Source organism: Amia ocellicauda, chromosome 13, assembly GCF_036373705.1.
Source record: "Amia ocellicauda isolate fAmiCal2 chromosome 13, fAmiCal2.hap1, whole genome shotgun sequence".
Taxonomy (NCBI): Eukaryota; Metazoa; Chordata; class Actinopteri; order Amiiformes; family Amiidae; genus Amia; species Amia ocellicauda.
Window position 1 is genome coordinate 6,486,713 of NC_089862.1, and position 17,530 is coordinate 6,504,242.

General features: G+C 46.7%; 18 non-coding genes across 18 annotated transcripts; all 18 read left to right on the forward strand.

Annotated features, from left to right (window-relative positions):
* The first annotated feature begins 2,119 nt into the window (after positions 1-2,119).
* Positions 2,120-2,192, forward strand: trnav-uac (transfer RNA valine (anticodon UAC)). Its single transcript has one exon. It is a non-coding gene; the product is annotated as a tRNA-Val (tRNA).
* A 1,285-nt stretch (positions 2,193-3,477) lies between these two features.
* On the forward strand, positions 3,478-3,550 carry trnav-uac (transfer RNA valine (anticodon UAC)). Its single transcript has one exon. It is a non-coding gene; the product is annotated as a tRNA-Val (tRNA).
* A 1,285-nt stretch (positions 3,551-4,835) lies between these two features.
* Positions 4,836-4,908, forward strand: trnav-uac (transfer RNA valine (anticodon UAC)). The gene has a single exon. It is a non-coding gene; the product is annotated as a tRNA-Val (tRNA).
* A 531-nt stretch (positions 4,909-5,439) lies between these two features.
* On the forward strand, positions 5,440-5,512 carry trnam-cau (transfer RNA methionine (anticodon CAU)). The gene has a single exon. It is a non-coding gene; the product is annotated as a tRNA-Met (tRNA).
* A 695-nt stretch (positions 5,513-6,207) lies between these two features.
* Positions 6,208-6,280, forward strand: trnav-uac (transfer RNA valine (anticodon UAC)). The gene has a single exon. It is a non-coding gene; the product is annotated as a tRNA-Val (tRNA).
* A 531-nt stretch (positions 6,281-6,811) lies between these two features.
* On the forward strand, positions 6,812-6,884 carry trnam-cau (transfer RNA methionine (anticodon CAU)). Its single transcript has one exon. It is a non-coding gene; the product is annotated as a tRNA-Met (tRNA).
* A 695-nt stretch (positions 6,885-7,579) lies between these two features.
* Positions 7,580-7,652, forward strand: trnav-uac (transfer RNA valine (anticodon UAC)). The gene has a single exon. It is a non-coding gene; the product is annotated as a tRNA-Val (tRNA).
* A 519-nt stretch (positions 7,653-8,171) lies between these two features.
* trnam-cau (transfer RNA methionine (anticodon CAU)) lies at positions 8,172-8,242 on the forward strand. The gene has a single exon. It is a non-coding gene; the product is annotated as a tRNA-Met (tRNA).
* A 695-nt stretch (positions 8,243-8,937) lies between these two features.
* trnav-uac (transfer RNA valine (anticodon UAC)) lies at positions 8,938-9,010 on the forward strand. Its single transcript has one exon. It is a non-coding gene; the product is annotated as a tRNA-Val (tRNA).
* Positions 9,011-10,295: 1,285 nt separating this feature from the next.
* trnav-uac (transfer RNA valine (anticodon UAC)) lies at positions 10,296-10,368 on the forward strand. Its single transcript has one exon. It is a non-coding gene; the product is annotated as a tRNA-Val (tRNA).
* A 531-nt stretch (positions 10,369-10,899) lies between these two features.
* Positions 10,900-10,972, forward strand: trnam-cau (transfer RNA methionine (anticodon CAU)). The gene has a single exon. It is a non-coding gene; the product is annotated as a tRNA-Met (tRNA).
* A 695-nt stretch (positions 10,973-11,667) lies between these two features.
* On the forward strand, positions 11,668-11,740 carry trnav-uac (transfer RNA valine (anticodon UAC)). The gene has a single exon. It is a non-coding gene; the product is annotated as a tRNA-Val (tRNA).
* Positions 11,741-12,271: 531 nt separating this feature from the next.
* On the forward strand, positions 12,272-12,344 carry trnam-cau (transfer RNA methionine (anticodon CAU)). Its single transcript has one exon. It is a non-coding gene; the product is annotated as a tRNA-Met (tRNA).
* Positions 12,345-13,040: 696 nt separating this feature from the next.
* trnav-uac (transfer RNA valine (anticodon UAC)) lies at positions 13,041-13,113 on the forward strand. Its single transcript has one exon. It is a non-coding gene; the product is annotated as a tRNA-Val (tRNA).
* Positions 13,114-14,398: 1,285 nt separating this feature from the next.
* Positions 14,399-14,471, forward strand: trnav-uac (transfer RNA valine (anticodon UAC)). Its single transcript has one exon. It is a non-coding gene; the product is annotated as a tRNA-Val (tRNA).
* A 531-nt stretch (positions 14,472-15,002) lies between these two features.
* Positions 15,003-15,075, forward strand: trnam-cau (transfer RNA methionine (anticodon CAU)). The gene has a single exon. It is a non-coding gene; the product is annotated as a tRNA-Met (tRNA).
* Positions 15,076-15,770: 695 nt separating this feature from the next.
* On the forward strand, positions 15,771-15,843 carry trnav-uac (transfer RNA valine (anticodon UAC)). Its single transcript has one exon. It is a non-coding gene; the product is annotated as a tRNA-Val (tRNA).
* A 1,285-nt stretch (positions 15,844-17,128) lies between these two features.
* trnav-uac (transfer RNA valine (anticodon UAC)) lies at positions 17,129-17,201 on the forward strand. The gene has a single exon. It is a non-coding gene; the product is annotated as a tRNA-Val (tRNA).
* Positions 17,202-17,530: the final 329 nt, after the last annotated feature.

Here is a 17,530-nt window from a genome sequence, read left to right on the forward strand (position 1 = left end):
TGAAGCCTTAAGTGCAGTAGGTAGCGCGTCAGTCTCATAATCTGAAGGCCGTGAGTTCGATCCACACACGAGGCACAACTATGTTTGTGGAAGCTGCTTGTTGTATTTTGCATACCTCTAGCACATCTGCAATCTGCCAGGTCGCACAGGCGTGTCACGCACCTTCATTTAGACCATGCGTCAACCTCCGTGACGTTTTCTCAGCCCGTTTTGCACAAGGAGCACATATGTCGCTTGCGTATAGAGCAAACGCTCCAACTTACCCTTGATCGGTGACTCACTGTCAGCTTGGCAAACGGAAACTGCACGTACCTAGACTGAAATATTTGGACTCTGAGATAGCTTGAGAGCCTACAAACTGCCTCATTTCATAGCTTTGGCTCCTGTTGTTGTTGGCAGTGTCAGTGGAGGTGGTGGTAGTTGTAGTTGCAGAAATGGCAAACCTTGTAGTGTGGATGAGAAGTAATAATACCGTCAGAGCTAGGAGGTAATTCCATCCAAGCTATGGCTGCTCTGGTATCTTGCGTGATTTTCCAGCTCAGTTTGCTTTTTCTTTGCTAAATGTGGGACTATTATCACAACAGGGCACGTATCCTGTGCATTACACTGCTAACTGAATGAAGTAAAGTTCATAGATAGATAGTGGACAATTGCTGCACAATTCTGTAGGTTTCTCCTGCATCCTTTTTTTGGGGATGCAACAGGAGAGATAAGGTTGTTTTTCTGCTGTGCTCCTAAACAGAGCTCCATTAGGAAGCTGACTTTCTGTAGTGTAGTGGTCATCACGTTCGCTTTACACGCGAAAGGTCCCCGGGTCAGAACCGGGCAGAAACAGACTGTCTTATGAGAAGCATTTTAGGCCGTGGATTGGCAGAGCCAGAGCAGGACTCTTAGCTGTTCCACACTAGCGCACAAAATGTCACGCGGCCATAGCGTCAGGAAATGCCGCAATTGTTCATCCCCTCGTACCCATCATAGGAAATTGACCGATCTGAAATTCATTGGTTTGGCAAAGCTACCAGTTTGGTCCCTAGGTTCCTGTGTGTGAGTTTGAGCTTTTGCAAATATGGAGAAATGGAGAATTGAGGGGCAAAACCACATCATGTCATCATCTCAGTCCACAACAATGAAGAAAACAATTTCCCTCTCCGCAGAGAGCTACACGATAAGCTGTGAGCTGAAGAGATTTCTTGGCAAGCTCAGAAAGTAGGACTGAAGCCTGACCTCTAGCATATCTGCAATCTACCAGGTGGAACAGGCGTGTCACGCACCTTCATTTAGACCATGCGTCAACCTCCGTGATAACCTGTGAGGTGAAGAGATTTCATGACAAACTCAGACAGTAGGACTGAAGCCTTAAGTGCAGTAGGTAGCGCGTCAGTCTCATAATCTGAAGGCCGTGAGTTTGATCCACACACGAGGCACAACTATGTTTGTGGAAGCTGCTTGTTGTATTTTGCATACCTCTAGCACATCTGCAATCTGCCACTTCGCACAGGCGTGTCACGCACCTTCATTTAGACCATGCATCAACCTCCGTGACGTTTTCTCAGCCCGTTTTGCACAAGGAGCACATATGTCGCTTGCGTATAGAGCAAACGCTCCAACTTACCCTTGATCGGTGACTCACTGTCAGCTTGGCAAACGGAAACTGCACGTACCTAGACTGAAATATTTGGACTCTGAGATAGCTTGAGAGCCTACAAACTGCCTCATTTCATAGCTTTGGCTCCTGTTGTTGTTGGCAGTGTCAGTGGAGGTGGTGGTAGTTGTAGTTGCAGAAATGGCAAACCTTGTAGTGTGGATGAGAAGTAATAATACCGTCAGAGCTAGGAGGTAATACCATCCAAGCCATGGCTGCTCTGGTATCTTGCGTGATTTTCCAGCTCAGTTTGCTTTTTCTTTGCTAAATGTGGGACTATTATCACAACAGGGCACGTATCCTGTGCATTACACTGCTAACTGAATGAAGTAAAGTTCATAGATAGATAGTGGACAATTGCTGCACAATTCTGTAGGTTTCTCCTGCATCCTTTTTTTGGGGATGCAACAGGAGAGATAAGGTTGTTTTTCTGCTGTGCTCCTAAACAGAGCTCCATTAGGAAGCTGACTGTCTGTGGTTTCTGTAGTGTAGTGGTCATCACGTTCGCTTTACACGCGAAAGGTCCCCGGGTCAGAACCGGGCAGAAACAGATTGTCTTATGAGAAGCATTTTAGGCCGTGGATTGGCAGAGCCAGAGCAGGACTCTTAGCTGTTCCACACTAGCGCACAAAATGTCACGCGGCCATAGCGTCAGGAAATGCCGCAATTGTTCATCCCCTCGTACCCATCATAGGAAATTGACCGATCTGAAATTCATTGGTTTGGCAAAGCTACCAGTTTGGTCCCTAGGTTCCTGTGTGTGAGTTTGAGCTTTTGCAAATATGGAGAAATGGAGAATTGAGGGGCAAAACCACATCATGTCATCATCTCAGTCCACAACAATGAAGAAAACAATTTCCCTCTCCGCAGAGAGCTACACGATAAGCTGTGAGCTGAAGAGATTTCTTGGCAAGCTCAGAAAGTAGGACTGAAGCCTGACCTCTAGCATATCTGCAATCTACCAGGTGGAAAAGGCGTGTCACGCACCTTCATTTAGACCATGCGTCAACCTCCGTGATAACCTGTGAGGTGAAGAGATTTCATGACAATCTCAGACAGTAGGACTGAAGCCTTAAGTGCAGTAGGTAGCGCGTCAGTCTCATAATCTGAAGGCCGTGAGTTCGATCCACACACGAGGCAGAACTATGTTTGTGGAAGCTGCTTGTTGTATTTTGCATACCTCTAGCACATCTGCAATCTGCCACGTCGCACAGGCGTGTCACGCACCTTCATTTAGACCATGCGTCAACCTCCGTGACGTTTTCTCAGCCCGTTTTGCACAAGGAGCACATATGTCGCTTGCGTATAGAGCAAACGCTCCAACTTACCCTTGATCGGTGACTCACTGTCAGCTTGGCAAACGGAAACTGCACGTACCTAGACTGAAATATTTGGACTCTGAGATAGCTTGAGAGCCTACAAACTGCCTCATTTCATAGCTTTGGCTCCTGTTGTTGTTGGCAGTGTCAGTGGAGGTGGTGGTAGTTGTAGTTGTAGAAATGGCAAACCTTGTAGTGTGGATGAGAAGTAATAATACCGTCAGAGCTAGGAGGTAATACCATCCAAGCCATGGCTGCTCTGGTATCTTGCGTGATTTTCCAGCTCAGTTTGCTTTTTCTTTGCTAAATGTGGGACTATTATCACAACAGGGCACGTATCCTGTGCATTACACTGCTAACTGAATGAAGTAAAGTTCATAGATAGATAGTGGACAATTGCTGCACAATTCTGTAGGTTTCTCCTGCATCCTTTTTTTGGGGATGCAACAGGAGAGATAAGGTTGTTTTTCTGCTGTGCTCCTAAACAGAGCTCCATTAGGAAGCTGACTGTCTGTGGTTTCTGTAGTGTAGTGGTCATCACGTTCGCTTTACACGCGAAAGGTCCCCGGGTCAGAACCGGGCAGAAACAGACTGTCTTATGAGAAGCATTTTAGGCCGTGGATTGGCAGAGCCAGAGCAGGACTCTTAGCTGTTCCACACTAGCGCACAAAATGTCACGCGGCCATAGCGTCAGGAAATGCCGCAATTGTTCATCCCCTCGTACCCATCATAGGAAATTGACCGATCTGAAATTCATTGGTTTGGCAAAGCTACCAGTTTGGTCCCTAGGTTCCTGTGTGTGAGTTTGAGCTTTTGCAAATATGGAGAAATGGAGAATTGAGGGGCAAAACCACATCATGTCATCATCTCAGTCCACAACAATGAAGAAAACAATTTCCCTCTCCGCAGAGAGCTAAACGATAAGCTGTGAGCTGAAGAGATTTCTTGGCAAGCTCAGAAAGTAGGACTGAAGCCTGACCTCTAGCATATCTGCAATCTACCAGGTGGAACAGGCGTGTCACGCACCTTCATTTATACCATGCGTCAACCTCCGTGATAACCTGTGAGGTGAAGAGATTTCATGACAAACTCAGACAGTAGGACTGAAGCCTTAAGTGCAGTAGGTAGCGCGTCAGTCTCATAATCTGAAGGCCGTGAGTTCGATCCACACACGAGGGAGAACTATGTTTGTGGAAGCTGCTTGTTGTATTTTGCATACCTCTAGCACATCTGCAATCTGCCACGTCGCACAGGCGTGTCACGCACCTTCATTTAGACCATGCGTCAACCTCCGTGACGTTTTCTCAGCCCGTTTTGCACAAGGAGCACATATGTCGCTTGCGTATAGAGCAAACGCTCCAACTTACCCTTGATCGGTGACTCACTGTCAGCTTGGCAAACGGAAACTGCACGTACCTAGACTGAAATATTTGGACTCTGAGATAGCTTGAGAGCCTACAAACTGCCTCATTTCATAGCTTTGGCTCCTGTTGTTGTTGGCAGTGTCAGTGGAGGTGGTGGTAGTTGTAGTTGCAGAAATGGCAAACCTTGTAGTGTGGATGAGAAGTAATAATACCGTCAGAGCTAGGAGGTAATACCATCCAAGCCATGGCTGCTCTGGTATCTTGCGTGATTTTCCAGCTCAGTTTGCTTTTTCTTTGCTAAATGTGGGACAATTATCACAACAGGGCACGTATCCTGTGCATTACACTGCTAACTGAATGAAGTAAAGTTCATAGATAGATAGTGGACAATTGCTGCACAATTCTGTAGGTTTCTCCTGCATCCTTTTTTTGGGGATGCAACAGGAGAGATAAGGTTGTTTTTCTGCTGTGCTCCTAAACAGAGCTCCATTAGGAAGCTGACTGTCTGTGGTTTCTGTAGTGTAGTGGTCATCACGTTCGCTTTACACGCGAAAGGTCCCCGGGTCAGAACCGGGCAGAAACAGACTGTCTTATGAGAAGCATTTTAGGCCGTGGATTGGCAGAGCCAGAGCAGGACTCTTAGCTGTTCCACACTAGCGCACAAAATGTCACGCGGCCATAGCGTCAGGAAATGCCGCAATTGTTCATCCCCTCGTACCCATCATAGGAAATTGACCGATCTGAAATTCATTGGTTTGGCAAAGCTACCAGTTTGGTCCCTAGGTTCCTGTGTGTGAGTTTGAGCTTTTGCAAATATGGAGAAATGGAGAATTGAGGGGCAAAACCACATCATGTCATCATCTCAGTCCACAACAATGAAGAAAACAATTTCCCTCTCCGCAGAGAGCTACACGATAAGCTGTGAGCTGAAGAGATTTCTTGGCAAGCTCAGAAAGTAGGACTGAAGCCTGACCTCTAGCATATCTGCAATCTACCAGGTGGAACAGGCATGTCACGCACCTTCATTTAGACCATGCGTCAACCTCCGTGATAACCTGTGAGGTGAAGAGATTTCATGACAAACTCAGACAGTAGGACTAAAGCCAAAAGTGCAGCCTCGTTAGCACAGTAGGTAGCGCGTCAGTCTCATAATCTGAAGGCCGTGAGTTCGATCCTCACACGAGGCAGAACTATGTTTGTGGATGCTGCTAGACATATTTTGCATACCTCTAGCACATTTGCAATCTGCCAGGTCGCACAGGCGTGTCACGCACCTTCATTTAGACCATGCGTCAACCTCCGTGACGTTTTCTCAGCCCGTTTTGCACAAGGAGCACATATGTCGCTTGCGTATAGAGCAAACGCTCCAACTTACCCTTGATCGGTGACTCACTGTCAGCTTGGCAAACGGAAACTGCACGTACCTAGACTGAAATATTTGGACTCTGAGATAGCTTGAGAGCCTACAAACTGCCTCATTTCATAGCTTTGGCTCCTGTTGTTGTTGGCAGTGTCAGTGGAGGTGGTGGTAGTTGTAGTTGCAGAAATGGCAAACCTTGTAGTGTGGATGAGAAGTAATAATACCGTCAGAGCTAGGAGGTAATACCATCCATGCCATGGCTGCTCTGGTATCTTGCGTGATTTTCCAGCTCAGTTTGCTTTTTCTTTGCTAAATGTGGGACTATTATCACAACAGGGCACGTATCCTGTGCATTACACTGCTAACTGAATGAAGTAAAGTTCATAGATAGATAGTGGACAATTGCTGCACAATTCTGTAGGTTTCTCCTGCATCCTTTTTTTGGGGATGCAACAGGAGAGATAAGGTTGTTTTTCTGCTGTGCTCCTAAACAGAGCTCCATTAGGAAGCTGACTGTCTGTGGTTTCTGTAGTGTAGTGGTCATCACGTTCGCTTTACACGCGAAAGGTCCCCGGGTCAGAACCGGGCAGAAACAGACTGTCTTATGAGAAGCATTTTAGGCCGTGGATTGGCAGAGCCAGAGCAGGACTCTTAGCTGTTCCACACTAGCGCACAAAATGTCACGCGGCCATAGCGTCAGGAAATGCCGCAATTGTTCATCCCCTCGTACCCATCATAGGAAATTGACCGATCTGAAATTCATTGGTTTGGCAAAGCTACCAGTTTGGTCCCTAGGTTCCTGTGTGTGAGTTTGAGCTTTTGCAAATATGGAGAAATGGAGAAATGAGGGGCAAAACCACATCATGTCATCATCTCAGTCCACAACAATGAAGAAAACAATTTCCCTCTCCGCAGAGAGCTAAACGATAAGCTGTGAGCTGAAGAGATTTCTTGGCAAGCTCAGAAAGTAGGACTGAAGCCTGACCTCTAGCATATCTGCAATCTACCAGGTGGAACAGGCGTGTCACGCACCTTCATTTATACCATGCGTCAACCTCCGTGATAACCTGTGAGGTGAAGAGATTTCATGACAAACTCAGACAGTAGGACTGAAGCCTAAAGTGCAGCCTCGTTAGCGCAGTAGGTAGCGTGTCAGTCTCATAATCTGAAGGCTGTGAGTTCGATCCTCACACAAGGCAGAACTATGTTTGTGGATGCTGCTTGACATATTTTGCATACCTCTAGCACATTTGCAATCTGCCACGTCGCACAGGCGTGTCACGCACCTTCATTTAGACCATGCGTCAACCTCCGTGACGTTTTCTCAGCCCGTTTTGCACAAGGAGCACATATGTCGCTTGCGTATAGAGCAAACGCTCCAACTTACCCTTGATCGGTGACTCACTGTCAGCTTGGCAAACGGAAACTGCACGTACCTAGACTGAAATATTTGGACTCTGAGATAGCTTGAGAGCCTACAAACTGCCTCATTTCATAGCTTTGGCTCCTGTTGTTGTTGGCAGTGTCAGTGGAGGTGGTGGTAGTTGTAGTTGCAGAAATGGCAAACCTTGTAGTGTGGATGAGAAGTAATAATACCGTCAGAGCTAGGAGGTAATACCATCCAAGCCATGGCTGCTCTGGTATCTTGCGTGATTTTCCAGCTCAGTTTGCTTTTTCTTTGCTAAATGTGGGACTATTATCACAACAGGGCACGTATCCTGTGCATTACACTGCTAACTGAATGAAGTAAAGTTCATAGATAGATAGTGGACAATTGCTGCACAATTCTGTAGGTTTCTCCTGCATCCTTTTTTTGGGGATGCAACAGGAGAGATAAGGTTGTTTTTCTGCTGTGCTCCTAAACAGAGCTCCATTAGGAAGCTGTCTGTCTGTGGTTTCTGTAGTGTAGTGGTCATCACGTTCGCTTTACACGCGAAAGGTCCCCGGGTCAGAACCGGGCAGAAACAGACTGTCTTATGAGAAGCATTTTAGGCCGTGGATTGGCAGAGCCAGAGCAGGACTCTTAGCTGTTCCACACTAGCGCACAAAATGTCACGCGGCCATAGCGTCAGGAAATGCCGCAATTGTTCATCCCCTCGTACCCATCATAGGAAATTGACCGATCTGAAATTCATTGTTTTGGCAAAGCTACCAGTTTGGTCCCTAGGTTCCTGTGTGTGAGTTTGAGCTTTTGCAAATATGGAGAAATGGAGAATTGAGGGGCAAAACCACATCATGTCATCATCTCAGTCCACAACAATGAAGAAAACAATTTCCCTCTCCGCAGAGAGCTAAACGATAAGCTGTGAGCTGAAGAGATTTCTTGGCAAGCTCAGAAAGTAGGACTGAAGCCTGACCTCTAGCATATCTGCAATCTACCAGGTGGAACAGGCGTGTCACGCACCTTCATTTATACCATGCGTCAACCTCCGTGATAACCTGTGAGGTGAAGAGATTTCATGACAAACTCAGACAGTAGGACTGAAGCCTTAAGTGCAGTAGGTAGCGCGTCAGTCTCATAATCTGAAGGCCGTGAGTTCGATCCTCACATGAGGCAGAACTATGTTTGTGCATGCTGCTTGACATATTTTGCATACCTCTAGCACATTTGCAATCTGCCAGGTCGCACAGGCGTGTCACGCACCTTCATTTAGACCATGCGTCAACCTCCGTGACGTTTTCTCAGCCCATTTTGCACAAGGAGCACATATGTCGCTTGCGTATAGAGCAAACGCTCCAACTTACCCTTGATCGGTGACTCACTGTCAGCTTGGCAAACGGAAACTGCACGTACCTAGACTGAAATATTTGGACTCTGAGATAGCTTGAGAGCCTACAAACTGCCTCATTTCATAGCTTTGGCTCCTGTTGTTGTTGGCAGTGTCAGTGGAGGTGGTGGTAGTTGTAGTTGCAGAAATGGCAAACCTTGTAGTGTGGATGAGAAGTAATAATACCGTCAGAGCTAGGAGGTAATACCATCCAAGCCATGGCTGCTCTGGTATCTTGCGTGATTTTCCAGCTCAGTTTGCTTTTTCTTTGCTAAATGTGGGACTATTATCACAAAAGGGCACGTATCCTGTGCATTACACTGCTAACTGAATGAAGTAAAGTTCATAGATAGATAGTGGACAATTGCTGCACAATTCTGTAGGTTTCTCCTGCATCCTTTTTTTGGGGATGCAACAGGAGAGATAAGGTTGTTTTTCTGCTGTGCTCCTAAACAGAGCTCCATTAGGGAGCTGACTGTCTGTGGTTTCTGTAGTGTAGTGGTCATCACGTTCGCTTTACACGCGAAAGGTCCCTGGTTCAGAACCGGGCAGAAACAGACTGTCTTATGAGAAGCATTTTAGGCCGTGGATTGGCAGAGCCAGAGCAGGACTCTTAGCTGTTCCACACTAGCGCACAAAATGTCACGCGGCCATTGCGTCAGGAAATGCCGCAATTGTTCATCCCCTCGTACCCATCATAGGAAATTGACCGATCTGAAATTCATTGGTTTGGCAAAGCTACCAGTTTGGTCCCTAGGTTCCTGTGTGTGAGTTTGAGCTTTTGCAAATATGGAGAAATGGAGAATTGAGGGGCAAAACCACATCATGTCATCATCTCAGTCCACAACAATGAAGAAAACAATTTCCCTCTCCGCAGAGAGCTACACGATAAGCTGTGAGCTGAAGAGATTTCTTGGCAAGCTCAGAAAGTAGGACTGAAGCCTGACCTCTAGCATATCTGCAATCTACCAGGTGGAACAGGCGTGTCACGCACCTTCATTTAGACCATGCGTCAACCTCCGTGATAACCTGTGAGGTGAAGAGATTTCATGACAAACTCAGACAGTAGGACTGAAGCCTTAAGTGCAGTAGGTAGCGCGTCAGTCTCATAATCTGAAGGCCGTGAGTTCGATCCACACACGAGGCAGAACTATGTTTGTGGAAGCTGCTTGTTGTATTTTGCATACCTCTAGCACATCTGCAATCTGCCACGTCGCACAGGCGTGTCACGCACCTTCATTTAGACCATGCGTCAACCTCCGTGACGTTTTCTCAGCCCGTTTTGCACAAGGAGCACATATGTCGCTTGCGTATAGAGCAAACGCTCCAACTTACCCTTGATCGGTGACTCACTGTCAGCTTGGCAAACGGAAACTGCACGTACCTAGACTGAAATATTTGGACTCTGAGATAACTTGAGAGCCTACAAACTGCCTCATTTCATAGCTTTGGCTCCTGTTGTTGTTGGCAGTGTCAGTGGAGGTGGTGGTAGTTGTAGTTGCAGAAATGGCAAACCTTGTAGTGTGGATGAGAAGTAATAATACCGTCAGAGCTAGGAGGTAATACCATCCAAGCCATGGCTGCTCTGGTATCTTGCGTGATTTTCCAGCTCAGTTTGCTTTTTCTTTGCTAAATGTGGGACTATTATCACAACAGGGCACGTATCCTGTGCATTACACTGCTAACTGAATGAAGTAAAGTTCATAGATAGATAGTGGACAATTGCTGCACAATTCTGTAGGTTTCTCCTGCATCCTTTTTTTGGGGATGCAACAGGAGAGATAAGGTTGTTTTTCTGCTGTGCTCCTAAACAGAGCTCCATTAGGAAGCTGACTGTCTGTGGTTTCTGTAGTGTAGTGGTCATCACGTTCGCTTTACACGCGAAAGGTCCCCGGGTCAGAACCGGGCAGAAACAGACTGTCTTATGAGAAGCATTTTAGGCCGTGGATTGGCAGAGCCAGAGCAGGACTCTTAGCTGTTCCACACTAGCGCACAAAATGTCACGCGGCCATAGCGTCAGGAAATGCCGCAATTGTTCATCCCCTCGTACCCATCATAGGAAATTGACCGATCTGAAATTCATTGGTTTGGCAAAGCTACCAGTTTGGTCCCTAGGTTCCTGTGTGTGAGTTTGAGCTTTTGCAAATATGGAGAAATGGAGAATTGAGGGGCAAAACCACATCATGTCATCATCTCAGTCCACAACAATGAAGAAAACAATTTCCCTCTCCGCAGAGAGCTACACGATAAGCTGTGAGCTGAAGAGATTTCTTGGCAAGCTCAGAAAGTAGGACTGAAGCCTGACCTCTAGCATATCTGCAATCTACCAGGTGGAACAGGCGTGTCACGCACCTTCATTTAGACCATGCGTCAACCTCCGTGATAACCTGTGAGGTGAAGAGATTTCATGACAAACTCAGACAGTAGGACTGAAGCCTAAAGTGCAGCCTCGTTAGCGCAGTAGGTAGCGCGTCAGTCTCATAATCTGAAGGCCGTGAGTTCAATCCTCACACGAGGCAGAACTATGTTTGTGCATGCTGCTTGACATATTTTGCATACCTCTAGCACATTTGCAATCTGCCAGGTCGCACAGGCGTGTCACGCACCTTCATTTAGACCATGCGTCAACCTCCGTGACGTTTTCTCAGCCCATTTTGCACAAGGAGCACATATGTCGCTTGCGTATAGAGCAAACGCTCCAACTTACCCTTGATCGGTGACTCACTGTCAGCTTGGCAAACGGAAACTGCACGTACCTAGACTGAAATATTTGGACTCTGAGATAGCTTGAGAGCCTACAAACTGCCTCATTTCATAGCTTTGGCTCCTGTTGTTGTTGGCAGTGTCAGTGGAGGTGGTGGTAGTTGTAGTTGCAGAAATGGCAAACCTTGTAGTGTGGATGAGAAGTAATAATACCGTCAGAGCTAGGAGGTAATACCATCCAAGCCATGGCTGCTCTGGTATCTTGCGTGATTTTCCAGCTCAGTTTGCTTTTTCTTTGCTAAATGTGGGACTATTATCACAACAGGGCACGTATCCTGTGCATTACACTGCTAACTGAATGAAGTAAAGTTCATAGATAGATAGTGGACAATTGCTGCACAATTCTGTAGGTTTCTCCTGCATCCTTTTTTTGGGGATGCAACAGGAGAGATAAGGTTGTTTTTCTGCTGTGCTCCTAAACAGAGCTCCATTAGGAAGCTGACTGTCTGTGGTTTCTGTAGTGTAGTGGTCATCACGTTCGCTTTACACGCGAAAGGTCCCCGGGTCAGAACCGGGCAGAAACAGACTGTCTTATGAGAAGCATTTTAGGCCGTGGATTGGCAGAGCCAGAGCAGGACTCTTAGCTGTTCCACACTAGCGCACAAAATGTCACGCGGCCATAGCGTCAGGAAATGCCGCAATTGTTCATCCCCTCGTACCCATCATAGGAAATTGACCGATCTGAAATTCATTGGTTTGGCAAAGCTACCAGTTTGGTCCCTAGGTTCCTGTGTGTGAGTTTGAGCTTTTGCAAATATGGAGAAATGGAGAATTGAGGGGCAAAACCACATCATGTCATCATCTCAGTCCACAACAATGAAGAAAACAATTTCCCTCTCCGCAGAGAGCTACACGATAAGCTGTGAGCTGAAGAGATTTCTTGGCAAGCTCAGAAAGTAGGACTGAAGCCTGGCCTCTAGCATATCTGCAATCTACCAGGTGGAACAGGCGTGTCACGCACCTTCATTTAGACCATGCGTCAACCTCCGTGATAACCTGTGAGGTGAAGAGATTTCATGACAAACTCAGACAGTAGGACTAAAGCCTAAAGTGCAGCCTCGTTAGCGCAGTAGGTAGCGTGTCAGTCTCATAATCTGAAGGCTGTGAGTTCGATCCTCACACAAGGCAGAACTATGTTTTGTGGATGCTGCTTGACATATTTTGCATACCTCCAGCACATTTGCAATCTGCCAGGTCGCACAGGCGTGTCACGCACCTTCATTTAGACCATGCGTCAACCTCCGTGACGTTTTCTCAGCCCATTTTCCACAAGGAGCACATATGTCGCTTGCGTATAGAGCAAACGCTCCAACTTACCCTTGATCGGTGACTCACTGTCAGCTTGGCAAACGGAAACTGCACGTACCTAGACTGAAATATTTGGACTCTGAGATAGCTTGAGAGCCTACAAACTGCCTCATTTCATAGCTTTGGCTCCTGTTGTTGTTGGCAGTGTCAGTGGAGGTGGTGGTAGTTGTAGTTGCAGAAATGGCAAACCTTGTAGTGTGGATGAGAAGTAATAATACCGTCAGAGCTAGGAGGTAATACCATCCAAGCCATGGCTGCTCTGGTATCTTGCGTGATTTTCCAGCTCAGTTTGCTTTTTCTTTGCTAAATGTGGGACTATTATCACAACAGGGCACGTATCCTGTGCATTACACTGCTAACTGAATGAAGTAAAGTTCATAGATAGATAGTGGACAATTGCTGCACAATTCTGTAGGTTTCTCCTGCATCCTTTTTTTGGGGATGCAACAGGAGAGATAAGGTTGTTTTTCTGCTGTGCTCCTAAACAGAGCTCCATTAGGAAGCTGACTGTCTGTGGTTTCTGTAGTGTAGTGGTCATCACGTTCGCTTTACACGCGAAAGGTCCCCGGGTCAGAACCGGGCAGAAACAGACTGTCTTATGAGAAGCATTTTAGGCCGTGGATTGGCAGAGCCAGAGCAGGACTCTTAGCTGTTCCACACTAGCGCACAAAATGTCACGCGGCCATAGCGTCAGGAAATGCCGCAATTGTTCATCCCCTCGTACCCATCATAGGAAATTGACCGATCTGAAATTCATTGGTTTGGCAAAGCTACCAGTTTGGTCCCTAGGTTCCTGTGTGTGAGTTTGAGCTTTTGCAAATATGGAGAAATGGAGAATTGAGGGGCAAAACCACATCATGTCATCATCTCAGTCCACAACAATGAAGAAAACAATTTCCCTCTCCGCAGAGAGCTACACGATAAGCTGTGAGCTGAAGAGATTTCTTGGCAAGCTCAGAAAGTAGGACTGAAGCCTGACCTCTAGCATATCTGCAATCTACCAGGTGGAACAGGCGTGTCACGCACCTTCATTTAGACCATGCGTCAACCTCCGTGATAACCTGTGAGGTGAAGAGATTTCATGACAAACTCAGACAGTAGGACTGAAGCCTTAAGTGCAGTAGGTAGCGCGTCAGTCTCATAATCTGAAGGCCGTGAGTTCGATCCACACACGAGGCACAACTATGTTTGTGGAAGCTGCTTGTTGTATTTTGCATACCTCTAGCACATCTGCAATCTGCCACGTCGCACAGGCGTGTCACGCACCTTCATTTAGACCATGCGTCAACCTCCGTGACGTTTTCTCAGCCCGTTTTGCACAAGGAGCACATATGTCGCTTGCGTATAGAGCAAACGCTCCAACTTACCCTTGATCGGTGACTCACTGTCAGCTTGGCAAACGGAAACTGCACGTACCTAGACTGAAATATTTGGACTCTGAGATAGCTTGAGAGCCTACAAACTGCCTCATTTCATAGCTTTGGCTCCTGTTGTTGTTGGCAGTGTCAGTGGAGGTGGTGGTAGTTGTAGTTGCAGAAATGGCAAACCTTGTAGTGTGGATGAGAAGTAATAATACCGTCAGAGCTAGGAGGTAATACCATCCAAGCCATGGCTGCTCTGGTATCTTGCGTGATTTTCCAGCTCAGTTTGCTTTTTCTTTGCTAAATGTGGGACTATTATCACAACAGGGCACGTATCCTGTGCATTACACTGCTAACTGAATGAAGTAAAGTTCATAGATAGATAGTGGACAATTGCTGCACAATTCTGTAGGTTTCTCCTGCATCCTTTTTTTGGGGATGCAACAGGAGAGATAAGGTTGTTTTTCTGCTGTGCTCCTAAACAGAGCTCCATTAGGAAGCTGACTGTCTGTGGTTTCTGTAGTGTAGTGGTCATCACGTTCGCTTTACACGCGAAAGGTCCCCGGGTCAGAACCGGGCAGAAACAGACTGTCTTATGAGAAGCATTTTAGGCCGTGGATTGGCAGAGCCAGAGCAGGACTCTTAGCTGTTCCACACTAGCGCACAAAATGTCACGCGGCCATAGCGTCAGGAAATGCCGCAATTGTTCATCCCCTCGTACCCATCATAGGAAATTGACCGATCTGAAATTCATTGGTTTGGCAAAGCTACCAGTTTGGTCCCTAGGTTCCTGTGTGTGAGTTTGAGCTTTTGCAAATATGGAGAAATGGAGAATTGAGGGGCAAAACCACATCATGTCATCATCTCAGTCCACAACAATGAAGAAAACAATTTCCCTCTCCGCAGAGAGCTACACGATAAGCTGTGAGCTGAAGAGATTTCTTGGCAAGCTCAGAAAGTAGGACTGAAGCCTGACCTCTAGCATATCTGCAATCTACCAGGTGGAACAGGCGTGTCACGCACCTTCATTTAGACCATGCGTCAACCTCCGTGATAACCTGTGAGGTGAAGAGATTTCATGACAAACTCAGACAGTAGGACTGAAGCCTAAAGTGCAGCCTCGTTAGCGCAGTAGGTAGCGCGTCAGTCTCATAATCTGAAGGCCGTGAGTTCAATCCTCACACGAGGCAGAACTATGTTTGTGCATGCTGCTTGACATATTTTGCATACCTCTAGCACATCTGCAATCTGCCACGTCGCACAGGCGTGTCACGCACCTTCATTTAGACCATGCGTCAACCTCCGTGACGTTTTCTCAGCCCATTTTGCACAAGGAGCACATATGTCGCTTGCGTATAGAGCAAACGCTCCAACTTACCCTTGATCGGTGACTCACTGTCAGCTTGGCAAACGGAAACTGCACGTACCTAGACTGAAATATTTGGACTCTGAGATAGCTTGAGAGCCTACAAACTGCCTCATTTCATAGCTTTGGCTCCTATTGTTGTTGGCAGTGTCAGTGGAGGTGGTGGTAGTTGTAGTTGCAGAAATGGCAAACCTTGTAGTGTGGATGAGAAGTAATAATACCGTCAGAGCTAGGAGGTAATACCATCCAAGCCATGGCTGCTCTGGTATCTTGCGTGATTTTCCAGCTCAGTTTGCTTTTTCTTTGCTAAATGTGGGACTATTATCACAACAGGGCACGTATCCTGTGCATTACACTGCTAACTGAATGAAGTAAAGTTCATAGATAGATAGTGGACAATTGCTGCACAATTCTGTAGGTTTCTCCTGCATCCTTTTTTTGGGGATGCAACAGGAGAGATAAGGTTGTTTTTCTGCTGTGCTCCTAAACAGAGCTCCATTAGGAAGCTGACTGTCTGTGGTTTCTGTAGTGTAGTGGTCATCACGTTCGCTTTACACGCGAAAGGTCCCCGGGTCAGAACCGGGCAGAAACAGACTGTCTTATGAGAAGCATTTTAGGCCGTGGATTGGCAGAGCCAGAGCAGGACTCTTAGCTGTTCCACACTAGCGCACAAAATGTCACGCGGCCATAGCGTCAGGAAATGCCGCAATTGTTCATCCCCTCGTACCCATCATAGGAAATTGACCGATCTGAAATTCATTGGTTTGGCAAAGCTACCAGTTTGGTCCCTAGGTTCCTGTGTGTGAGTTTGAGCTTTTGCAAATATGGAGAAATGGAGAATTGAGGGGCAAAACCACATCATGTCATCATCTCAGTCCACAACAATGAAGAAAACAATTTCCCTCTCCGCAGAGTGCTACACGATAAGCTGTGAGCTGAAGAGATTTCTTGGCAAGCTCAGAAAGTAGGACTGAAGCCTGACCTCTAGCATATCTGCAATCTACCAGGTGGAACAGGCGTGTCACGCACCTTCATTTAGACCATGCGTCAACCTCCGTGATAACCTGTGAGGTGAAGAGATTTCATGACAAACTCAGACAGTAGGACTGAAGCCTTAAGTGCAGTAGGTAGCGCGTCAGTCTCATAATCTGAAGGCCGTGAGTTCGATCCACACACGAGGCACAACTATGTTTGTGGAAGCTGCTTGTTGTATTTTGCATACCTCTAGCACATCTGCAATCTGCCACGTCGCACAGGCGTGTCACGCACCTTCATTTAGACCATGCGTCAACCTCCGTGACGTTTTCTCAGCCCGTTTTGCACAAGGAGCACATATGTCGCTTGCGTATAGAGCAAACGCTCCAACTTACCCTTGATCGGTGACTCACTGTCAGCTTGGCAAACGGAAACTGCACGTACCTAGACTGAAATATTTGGACTCTGAGATAGCTTGAGAGCCTACAAACTGCCTCATTTCATAGCTTTGGCTCCTGTTGTTGTTGGCAGTGTCAGTGGAGGTGGTGGTAGTTGTAGTTGCAGAAATGGCAAACCTTGTAGTGTGGATGAGAAGTAATAATACCGTCAGAGCTAGGAGGTAATACCATCCAAGCCATGGCTGCTCTGGTATCTTGCGTGATTTTCCAGCTCAGTTTGCTTTTTCTTTGCTAAATGTGGGACTATTATCACAACAGGGCACGTATCCTGTGCATTACACTGCTAACTGAATGAAGTAAAGTTCATAGATAGATAGTGGACAATTGCTGCACAATTCTGTAGGTTTCTCCTGCATCCTTTTTTTGGGGATGCAACAGGAGAGATAAGGTTGTTTTTCTGCTGTGCTCCTAAACAGAGCTCCATTAGGAAGCTGACTGTCTGTGGTTTCTGTAGTGTAGTGGTCATCACGTTCGCTTTACACGCGAAAGGTCCCCGGGTCAGAACCGGGCAGAAACAGACTGTCTTATGAGAAGCATTTTAGGCCGTGGATTGGCAGAGCCAGAGCAGGACTCTTAGCTGTTCCACACTAGCGCACAAAATGTCACACGGCCATAGCGTCAGGAAATGCCGCAATTGTTCATCCCCTCGTACCCATCATAGGAAATTGACCGATCTGAAATTCATTGGTTTGGCAAAGCTACCAGTTTGGTCCCTAGGTTCCTGTGTGTGAGTTTGAGCTTTTGCAAATATGGAGAAATGGAGAATTGAGGGGCAAAACCACATCATGTCATCATCTCAGTCCACAACAATGAAGAAAACAATTTCCCTCTCCGCAGAGTGCTACA